General features: G+C 41.0%; 1 protein-coding gene across 3 annotated transcripts in view; it reads right to left on the reverse strand.

The window, feature by feature from the left end:
* The window catches only part of sulf2a (sulfatase 2a), a 78,806-nt gene extending 74,040 nt beyond the window's left edge, over positions 1 to 4,766 (reverse strand). For all 3 annotated transcript variants that reach the window (XM_026935494.3, XM_026935493.3, XM_053227110.1), the window contains exon 1: positions 4,244 to 4,766. The gene's annotated coding sequence lies outside the window, so the exon portion shown is untranslated. The remainder of the gene's footprint in view (positions 1 to 4,243) is intronic.
* Between the last annotated feature and the right edge of the window lie 7,049 nt (positions 4,767 to 11,815).

Genomic DNA, 11,815 nt, shown 5'->3' on the forward strand with positions numbered 1-11,815 from the left:
ACGACTGACAGACAGACTCTATACGTTCAGAACAACTTGCAGTCCTGAGGTGCAAAATTTCCTTGACAGACAGCCTGTCCACATCAAGTTAGACTATCAAGTACTCTGTCAGGCCCCGATTAAAGAGTTTGCAGACCCAGAGTCTGAACATGGACTGTTAGCCACCCTCTCTTTCTTAGAAATCTGCATCCTGGAGTAAGCCATCAACTAGGTGTCATGGCCTGGCCTCCCACGATGATGACCCAACAGCTATGGGACCTAACCCAGAAGGCCTATAACAAACAGAAGATGGTCTCAAGAAAATGTGACAAAACATCTACAGTCTCCAACCTCATTACTCAAGATCCAAGCCTGGCACTGGAAGACACAGATTGTCACGACAATGCCAGATTCCTCCATAAAGAACGGAGAGAACCCGCAACCAGCAAAGAATGGTACTTCCATGCCAGCCCCAATCCCAAGAACTGACCAAATGCTGGGAAAAGTCATGGAAAAAGCCACGTTTCTCATGAAACCCATTTTGGCACCACCCAGACCAACCCAAAACTGTGTAATGTGTTAGGAACAAGAGTATGCCACATCGTTGATGGAAATGAAAATTATCAACCTACAGAGGGCTGAATTCAAAGACACCTTGAAAATAAAAGTGAAAAAATGATGCAGCAGGCTAGTCCATTTTGCTGAAATTTCATTGCAGCAACTCAAAATGGTACTCAGTAGTTTGTATGGCCCCCACATGCTTGTATGCATGCCTGACAATGTTGGGGCATGCTCCTAATGAGACGACGGATGGTGTCCTGGGGTTCCTCCCAGATCTGGACCAGGGCATCACTGAGCTCCTGGACAGTCTGAGGTGCAACCTGGCAGCGTTGAATGGACCGAAACATAATGTCCCAGAGGTGTTCTGTTGGATTTAGATCAGGCGAGCATGGGGGCCATTCAATGGTATCAATTCCTTCATCCTCCAGGAACTGCCTGCATACTCTCGCCACATGAGGCCGAGCATTGTCGTGCACCAAGAGGAACCCTGGACCCACTGCACCAGCGTAGGGTCTGACAATGGGTCCAAGGATTTCATCTCGATTCCTAATGGCAGTCAGGGTGCCATTGTCTAGCCTGTAGCGGTCTGTGCATCCCTCCATGGATATGCCTCCCCAGACCATCACTGACCCACCACCAAACCGGTCATGCTGAATGATGTTACAGGCAGCATAATATTCTCCACAGCTTCTCCAGACCCTTTCAAGTCTTTCACATGTTCTCACCTGTGAAAAGAACAGGGCGCCAGTGGCGGACCTGCCAATTCTGGTGTTCAATGGCAAATGCCAATCGAGCTCCACGGTGCCGGGCAGTGAGCACAGGGCCCACTAGAGGACGTCGGACCCTCAGGCTACCCTCAAGAAGTCTGTTTCTGATTGTTTGGTCAGAGACATTCACACCAGTGGCCTGCTGGAGGTCATTTTGTAGGGCTCTGGCAGTGCTCATCCTGTTCCTCCTTGCACAAAGGAACAGATATGGGTTAAGGACCTTCTACGGCCCTGTCCAGCTCTCCTAGAGTAACTGCCTGTCTCCTGGAATCTCCTCCATGCTATTGAGACTGTGCTGGGAGACACAGCAAACCTTCTGGCAATGGCATGTATTGATGTGCCATCCTGGAGGGGTTGGACTGCCTGTGCCTGTAGGGTCCAGGTATCGCTTCATGGTACCAGTAGTGACACTGACCCTAGCCAAATGCAAAACTAGGGAAAAAAATGTCAGTGACCTCCACCTGGAAAACCATTCCTGTTTTGGGGGTCGTCTCACTGTTGCCCATCTAGTGCACCTGTTGTTAATTTCATTAATACCAAAGCAGCTGAAACTGATTAACAACCCCCTCTGCTACTTAACTGACCAGATTAATTTCCCAGGAGTTTAATTGACTTGATGCTATATGAATCCAGGGAGACCTAAATTACCACCTAGATTAGGTTTCCCACACTTTTTTGACTGTGTTCATTAGCTAACAGTAGGTTACATATCTACCTGTGGTTCTATCAAAACTGTAGCTCCGGCACTGTCCTGCTGGGACCTCCAGTAGTGATCCTGAGGAAGACCATACTCCTTGTGGAGTGGTGTGTCATGGGTAGGACTGGGCTTTTAGCCTGTTCATACGCTGTGGTGATGACCCCTCACCTGGTGGCTCAAAGTTCTGCTTAGACAGGGAAACATGCATTGCCTTGGCACGGTGCCAGATGACTGGCTGTTTCTATGACCAAGTAGCCACTGTGAGACTCAAGTAGCACTGTGAAGTGTGTACTGGACATAGTAGGGAATGTTCTGAAGCCTTGTAGCACACTGTAAAGTAAAGTTGATTAAAATCTGTAAAGTTCACAGATTTGAGATACATGACTTTAGACTTTAGGAGTCCTGGGTTTCGCCTCAGGGTCACTCCAATACCATCTGGTCTTCAGTGCATGAAGGGCAAGCTTATTGCTAAGATATGCCATTCTCCCAGCTCTTCGCTGAGGTTGTAAGCCTATGGATGGAGAGGGAAAAGGGGGAGCTCTCACTTCTGACTGCTAGGGAGCTGATTGAGGGCACCTAGCTGCTTTTTAGGATCACTGCTTAAAAACTCCCAGAATACAATGCCTTTGTGCTTGCATTCTAGCATTCCTGAACTCCTATAACAGTCATCAGTCTGCCCACTGTATCAAGGGGCCAAACCCATAGGTGCAGATAGACAGGCTAGGAGTGCCACACCTTTCCACTTGTCTGCGTCAATGAGTTTGCCTGAGAAAGGATTCCTCTAGTGTCTCAACCACTAATGAGATCAGTAGATCTCATTAGTGGTTGAGATCTACTGATCTCATTAGTGGTTGAGATCAGTAGATCAAACCAAGTTCTCATTTGGAACCTCTAGGACAGCAATTACAGTATATTGGCTAACCGCTCTTCCTTTACCGGCAATAAATTTGATAAATCTTGTGTCTAACATTTAATTAGTTTTACTAGACATTTTATTGATTCTAATTATTTTATGATAACCCATGTGAAATTTCATATTAATAGCCCAATCACATTTAGTAGGTTTAGTAATTTGTTCTTACATGTTAAGGTTAAAATAATTCACTTAGTTTTTTTTTTTAGTTATTGGTTGGGTGAGGTAACCTATTTATGCTGATGTTGTTTGATATTAATAGTGTATTCCTATGAGTGATTTGCTTCAGTACCTTGACCTAAGCAATGACTTACTAAGATCCAAAACAAAAAACATATTTCTATTATATTTCTGTACTGGTCCAAAATTTACAGAAGAAATATCCTTTTATTTATAAGTGTGTGAGTGGAAGAAGAGGCTTCAGAGGCTCTTCTGGAAGAGCACAGTGACAGCTCCAGAGGCTCGTCTGGAAGAAGAACAGCCAATGTGTTGACACACACTTATATATCACATTCATGCTGAAAATCTCCTGTTCTACTACATTCCAGAAGTGCTTTATTAGATTCAGTCCCAGGGATGAGCCAACTCATTGTCATATAAATTGAAGTACACTGAACTCATTGCCATATTAACAGAATTTGTTTGAGACAATATGTACTTTGTTGCATGAGGTATTTACATGCATTATCATGGTGGTGCATGACCATGCTTGATTGGTATTAAGCAGACACAGACTGCTATACTCTGGGATTATGATAACAGAATGAACAAATGTCATTTTTGTACTGTCTACTTAAATCTATACAACTATCCAAAATCACAAACCTTGCAGCTCTCTGAAAATAACCATGGATACATATCAGGAGAAAAAGATTATTCAATCAACATCCATAAAAACATCACTGTGCATTTGTCTTTATGCAAATGCAGCATGGAAAGTTTTGTTGATGCAGCTACATAATGCACGACTATGGCTATAGCCATAATTTAGCCATGCAGAAAGAGAAAGGTAGCTTAGAAAAGTGCATGAAACAGAGCAAACAGCTACTAATATTGTTGAATAATTGTTAGTCTTAGTATTATAAACATTCTTAGTATTATAAACAGCGGGTTGAAAAAAATCTTTCATAAAGCCTGAGACAAGTCATCATGCAAAAGTTAATTGCCCAAGACTACATCTGTTGTACAACCATCATATGAGATATGATCTACACAGCTTCTTTATTCCATCCAGCATAAAAACTAATGTTAGTTTCCATAATAAGTTATTTGCAAAAAGGCTCTTATAACGAACCATCTGGTGTTTACCACAGCAAATTCACTTACCTCATATCAGTCATTTCCTGGAGCTAGCTGCTCTTCTGGAAGAATAACAGCCAATGTATTGAACTATGGTGACTTCATGGATAGTCAACTATTCAGTTTAGTCCAATTCATCTTGACCCTTGCCTGTATGACTGGGACTCTCACACAGCCCACAAATATAGACACACCAAGAGGAGAAAGGAGGGAATCGTGGTTGCATAGCAGATAAATAGTAGAGGCAGAGTGGGAGGGAAGGGAGAAGTCCCTCAATCAACAATTCAGTTTTTCCCACTACACTTTTCAGTTGTCTCACCCTGAGTCTCTTGCCTGGACCAGTTTTTCTTATGCATATTAACATGAACATTAACATTTACTTACAGCCTGACTACCTCTCTCTATTACTCACAAAAAGAATAGGACTCCATCACTCTCCCTCTGTCTTTTCCCTTCACTGTTTTACCCATTCTCTCTTTGCCAATTTAATGCAAAGGCAGTGTGATTTAATCAGGCCAGTCCTGACCATCTGTTGGAGCCCCTCTTCAACTCCCTATTCAAGTGGCTTTTAAAGCCACTGGGTCAGGCAGAGCCAAGAAAAAGAAAAAGGCGGGATAAGTGATCAATCTTCAAGCAGGAGGGCAGGAGAGTCCAAGTGCTTTGGCACAGAAGAGGTATTTGTGGGCCTGGCATATATCACACACTGGGACCTCACAGGGCAGTTAACAGGGGTTGTGACAAGCTACAAAGTCAAAACAACCCTAAAAATGCTGTCACTAACTGGGAAACAGCCACAAATTGCACTCATTCATGCACGCACAGCCTACACAATCAAAAGCAAATCGGAGTATTTTTTTGCAACTCCAAACCGATAAAGGCATAAAAATAATATTCTTGTCAAGCAAGCATCTTCACAGTGCTGTTATAAATCACTATCACTACAATTCATGCAAACTGGCTCCTTGCAATCCACACATTCATCCCACACACTGATACATTTTTGAATCACAGCAAATTACTTTATAAAGTATTTGTTAAAGCAAGATAGACTGGTAAAAAAAGAGGTATGATTAGACAACCCTCACTATAGTATAGAACAGAACACAAGTTATATAAGGTAATATTTAAAAATACTCATGAACATGCACATTTTGAACATATCAATCACTCTCCACTCTGCTTCTGCTGACTGACTAAAGTACCAGTGTAACTTTTCTGCTCCTTGTACTGCTGTGTGAAGAAATAAATAAAATTTGCATAAGCCTTTGTAATAGATGCTACTGATCATGTTAACAGGTTATTTATTCAAGTATATAAAAACAGACTCAAGAAATCCACAGAAGATGGTTAACCACTCACCTGTCCATACAGCTAGCTCTGTAATGTGTATACATCCCCAGTGCAAAATATGCATGCTTATACATACAAAAAATTGAAGTGTCCTTAATCATACTCCATCTAAGAAGGCCAGAATACTGCTCATCAGATCGGAGTGCTACTGTGCAAGACAGAAGTGAGGACTGTTAAATACCAAGCTTTTTCTGTAAACATCACCAAGTCATCCTTAATACTGATTCTATAACTCCTTTAATTTGATTTGTTCTTGCAGTAGGATGATTTGAAAAATAAAATTAAAGAAATTTATGGGGGGCTGGAATTTTTCCTGTTAATGCCAATATTTTTTCATCTGCCAGCAATATAGTCCTGGGGTTTCCATTGCTTTGCATGGTAGATTCACCCATGGATTTTATTACAACTGACCCTAAAACTTTTGTTACATTTAGCTCCATCCCTGTCACCCATTAAACAATCCTCTCTTGTGTCCTCATGCTAAACATTTCAGTCTTATCAATTATTACCAAACACATGCTGGTGCTCATCAAGCATTATATTTAGATCACAAAGGCAACATTGTTTAATAAAGCAAGTAAATAAATTAGGACGATGTTTACTCTAATTTGCCAAAAAAGATGGCTATGTTCTGTCCTGCTGGGATATTGTCCTTAATTTGGACTCCACATTTTTAATGAATGCATTCTTTTTCGCCCAGTGCAATAAAAACCTCTGTTAGCCAGGATTTGAGAGGGAGAGGACTGTGCAAATTAAAGTGACCCCTCTCTATCAATGAAAGCACTGAAAGCACTCATTCTCTATGGGTGGTTTATTTTGTTCAACCTTGATTCCCCCTCCATCACACCACCCACATACCCTCTTTCCAAACCATTCAAAGAGCATCTTTGCATCAGTAGATGCCCAGATTACCATGGCTACACCTTTGGAAAGTAGCAATCAGTCACAAAGCATGTGAATGCTGTTATTCTAGATATTCAAGTTTAGCACAAAAGGCTAAGTGTCAAGGCAATACTGAAACATCCCTTCTGTCTCCAGGACAATAAGCTAAAATTTAACTCAGACATCATCTTTTCACAATTATCATTTTTATTAATAAATTAAAACTGAACTCAGATATGATCTTTTCTCATTTCTCAATTTTGTAGTTTTTCATTGTTACCAGAAAAAAAATAGCTAAAAGAAAGATGAAGCTGTTTCATATATGATTTAACTTTATCTAAATCAAAATAATAAACAGTACTTAATTAAATAAAGGTTACAGAACTTACATTATAAAAATATTTACTTAGTATACAAGAAACCGTTAGCTTAACTTTAATCATGTTCAATCTAAAGGCTCTTCATCAGTCCCTAGAATAATGAAAACTACATCAGGGGGCAGAATTTATTTTTCCTATAGCGATATATAGCATATATATATATATATATATATATATATATATATATATATATATATATATATATATATATATACACTCACTGAGCATTTTATTAGGAACACTTTTACACCTACACAATCATGCAATTATCTAATCGGCCAAACATGTGGCAGCAGTGCAATATATAAAATCATGCAGATATGCACCAGCAACCTCGGGTAATGTTCACATCAACCATCAGAATGGGGAAAAATGTAATCTCATTGATTTTGACTGTGGCAAGATTGTTGGTGCCAGATGGGCTAGTTTGAGTATTTCTATAACTGCTGATCTCCTGGGATTTTCACACACAACAATCTCTAGAGTTTACTCAGAATGGTGCAATAAAGAAAACTCATGCAAATGCCATGCAAAATAAATGCCTTATTGATAAGAGAGGTCAACAGAGAATGGCCAGACTGGTTAGAGCTGACAGGCTACAGTAACTCAGATGACCACTCTGTACAATTGTGGTGTGCAGAAAAGCATGTCAGAATACCCAACACATTGAACTTTGAGGTGGAAGGGCTTCAACAGCAGAAGACCACATAGGGTTCCACTCCTGTCAGCCAAGAACAGAAAGCTGAGGCTGCAATGGGCACATGCTTACCAAAAGTGGACAGTTAAAGACTGGAAAAAAGTAGCCTAATCTGATGAATCTCGATTTCTACTGAGGCACACAGATGGTAGGGTCAGAATTGGGGGCCAACAGCATGAATCCATGGATCTAACCTGCCTTGCGTCAATAGTTCAGGCTGGTGGTGGCATAATGGTGTGGGGAATGATTTCACTTGAAATTTGAGTATTGTTGCTGACCATGTGCATCTCTTCATGGCCACAATTTATTCATCTTCTAATAGCTACTTCCAGTACGATAATGCACCATGTCACAAAGCAAAGGTCACCTCAAATTGTTTCCATGAACATGACAATGAGTTCAGGGCTCTTCAGTGGCCTTTCCAGTCACCGGATCTGAATCCATTAGAACACCTTTTGCATGTTGGTAGAAAGCCACAGTTGCAGCATGAAGGTGCACCTGAAAAATCTGCAGCAATTGCGTGACGCAGTCATGTCAGCATGGACCAGAATCTCAAGGTAATGTTTCCAACATCTTGAGAAATCTGTGCCACAAAGAATTGAGGCTGAATTTGGCCCTACCCAATATTAGTATAGTGTTCCTCATAAAGTGCTCAGTGATATGCTCAAAGTAAAGCTCACATTATACTCAAAGTAAGTATTTGCATGTATGTGAAGAGACCTTTATACAGGCCATAACTGCAAGAGGACATTATATCCAATATGTATATGTATATATATATATATATATATATATATATATATATATATATATATATATATATATATATATATATATATATACATTCCTGAACAAAATCTTAAGACCAGGGAAAATATTATTCACACTTTGCACTGGTGGATCGTAACCAGGTTGTAAGTACTTCTTCAAAATGCCAAAAGAAGAAACAAGAGCAAGAGACAAGAAATAGAGAGTAGGCAATTTATTGAAAACTGCATTTAAACTCAAACAGGCTGGTCATCAGCTGATCAAAAGTTTAAGACCATAGCCTTTAAAAGTTAAAATCTGTGCAGAAATATGGCTTTAATGTCATTGTCCTTCAGACAGTCACACTGTCATGATCTCCTGATGGCAAAAGCAAAAAGGCTTTCTGTTTTTGAATGTGGCAGGATTGTTGAGCTGCACAAGCAAGGGCTCTCGAAACGCGCCATTGCTGCCAAGGTTGGACGCAGTAAGACAGTCATTTTAAATTTCTTAAAAGATCCTGAGAGTTATGGGACAAAAAAATCAAGTGGTAGACCCAAAAAAATTTCACCTGCACTGAGCCGGAGGATCCGACGGGCTGTCCGTGAAGACACAGGCCGATCCTTGGCCCTTACTGATGCTGACTGCAGCCCAATAACCATAAGATGGCATCTGCGAGAGAAGAGCTTAAAGAACAAAAAATGTCTTCGAAAGCCACGTCTCCTCCCACACCACAAACTTGCCCATTTGGAATTTGCAAGGGAGCACCAAACATGGGACACTGAAAGATGGAGGAAAGTTTTATTCTCGGACGAGAAAAAATTTAACCTGGATGGTCCTGATGGCTTCCAACGATACTGGCATGACAAGGAGATCCCACTGGAGATCCCACTGTTTTCTACGCGTGGAGAAGTGGAGGAGGCTCCATCATGATCTGAGGTGCTTTTTCCTTCAATGGGAAAATGGAGCTTCAGGTTGTGCAGGGGCGTCAAACGGCGGCTGGCTATGTGGACATGTTGCAGCAGGCATCCCTCTTGACTGAGGGCCCTCGTCTGTGTGGTAATGACTGGGTCTTTCAACAGGACAACGCTGCAGTTCACAACGCCCGCCTGACAAAGGACTTCTTCCAGAACAATAACGTTGCACTTCTGGACCATCCTGCGTGTTCCCCTGATCTAAATCCCCTTGAGAATGTTTGGGGATTGATGGCAAGGGAAGTTTACAAAAATGGACGTCAGTTCCAGACTGCGGATGCCCTTCGTGAAGCCATCTTCACCACATGGAGCAACGTTCCCACCAGCCTCCTGGAAACAGTTGCATCAAGCATGCCGAAACGACTGTTTGAAGTTATCACCAAGAACGGTGGGGCTACTCACTACTGAGTCCTTTTTTGACACTTTTAGTTCTGTTGTGGGTATTTTTGGGCTATGGTCTTAAACTTTTGATCAGCTGATGAACAGCCTGTTTGAGTTTAAATGCAGTTTTCAATAAATTGCCAATCTCTGTTTTTTTGTCTCTTGCTCCTTTTTCTTCTTTTGACATTTTGAAGCAGTTCTTACAACCTGGTTATGATCCACCAATTTCTATTAATGACACCTAAGACACCACAAGGCTTGTGCCCAATCAATAGCTCAAATGAGGCTTGTGGGACTTCTCATACTGCAAACAACACAGGTCCAAGCCACTTATCCCAATTCCAAGCATCCTCATGAATGAACCTACAAATCATATTTTTAAGCGTTTGATTAAACTGTTTGACAAGCCCATCTGTTTGCAGATTGTAATCACTGGTGGGAATAGATTTAATCCCTACTAATTCATAAAGTTTGAGAAGAGAACTCTCCATGATCCCATGGCATCTAGTACAGAGTTGCCTGGAATAACACTTCCTGACGGGTCTTCGTTATATTCAAGATTCAAGATTTTATTTGTCACATACACAGTTACAGTATATAACTCACAGTGAAATGAAAGCCTGGCCTAGTCCTCTATAGACTGTGCATTTAAATACTAAATTAAAAATCAGAAATGAATATGAAATAAGAAATAATTTAAAAATAATAATAAAAAAATAAGATAATAGAATTAAGAAATATGTGTACAGCAATGTGCAAGAAAGGATGTATAAAAAGCAAAGAATGTGCAAAAAATGGATGTACAAAATATGCAAGTATGTTATGTGTACAAAATATGCAAGTATGTTACATGTAGTAACAATACAAAGTGTAAAGTGCAATGTGCGACGTTTCAGTGGAGTGCAAAGTGACGGGAGAGTCTTTAAGGAGTCTTAAGGGATCTGTAGTGGTCATATTTGTATATAGGCCTGAGAGAAGACGCTCCTCCTGAGCCTCTTGAGCCTCAGGAGGACCAACAATTGAATAGTTTTTTCCTTAGTTTGAGTGTCCTGTATCACTCAATATAACATATCTTTAATAACCAAAAATAGGGGTAGGTGAGTGCAGGTTCTGGATGAATTATTTGACCTTCGATTACTCTCACATGGTCACAGGCATGGCGAACAGACACGTCACGTGTCTGACCCAAGGGGAAATCCACAGATGCGGGTAGGGGCAGAGCCCTACCTGGTCAGAGCTGTACACACCCCACACCTCGCTACATCTGGAGGGTTCATAGGCAAAGAGTGCTTTGGTAAACTGGGATGTTTTGGATGCTGTCCCCCCACCCCAAACTCTCACATATTCACTCAGGTTTTTGATGGTGGAGTGGCTGGCTGCCTTATGTGTCAGGGTGCCCTCATGTCTGTGTTAGTAATGCTGTCATAGCTAGTGTTGCTGGAGTCTGTGCTTGCACTCTGCACACAATGTTTCTATTCTTAAACCATTACAAGAGCATATCTAATAATCGGTGTTCTTTCTCTCATTCTCTCAGCCACCACTATTCCGCTGTGAGGGAGAAATGCCCAACCCACTGAGGTAGCCGTCATGGTCCATGGAAATGTTAAGACATAACCATTAAAACTAGTCACACTTTCCTTGTCAGTATTAGCTTCAAGCTTCAAACTATGTTGATCTAGGTCAGGAGTCGTCCATGGTTTGTTGGTAAGTACAGATAATAATAATAATACTGCTGGGTAACAACAACCAGACCATTTAAAGTTTGGAGGGAAGTCATAAAATGCATTTGTACCACATACCCATAAAGTCATTACTGGCCCAAAAATGTCACTGAATGAACATCGGACAGAGGGCCAAGAAGTATCCCGATAAGTACAGTTTGGCCAGTGTTCACCTGTCTGAGTGAAACTATGCTTAGTGGCTGTGATGTCTATGTGTGAATCACATAGCAAGTTTCCCAAATTTAGGCCATCATTTGAACAAATACAAGTGTCCCCTTTTCTTGGAATAATGTTAATCAGACCATCCATCAGCTGCCTACAATTATACTGGGGTTGGTCAGCAAGTTCCTCAGCAGAATCATAACTGGGGCAATAATGCCTCATACAGTCTCCAATCCAAACGATAGTAATAACTATGGTTATAGCACACTATACTAATTCTACTCTTGTGTGAGTTCATCAGTTACTGG

The sequence above is a fragment of the Pangasianodon hypophthalmus genome, chromosome 20 (genome assembly GCF_027358585.1).
Source record: "Pangasianodon hypophthalmus isolate fPanHyp1 chromosome 20, fPanHyp1.pri, whole genome shotgun sequence".
NCBI classification, from domain to species: Eukaryota; Metazoa; Chordata; class Actinopteri; order Siluriformes; family Pangasiidae; genus Pangasianodon; species Pangasianodon hypophthalmus.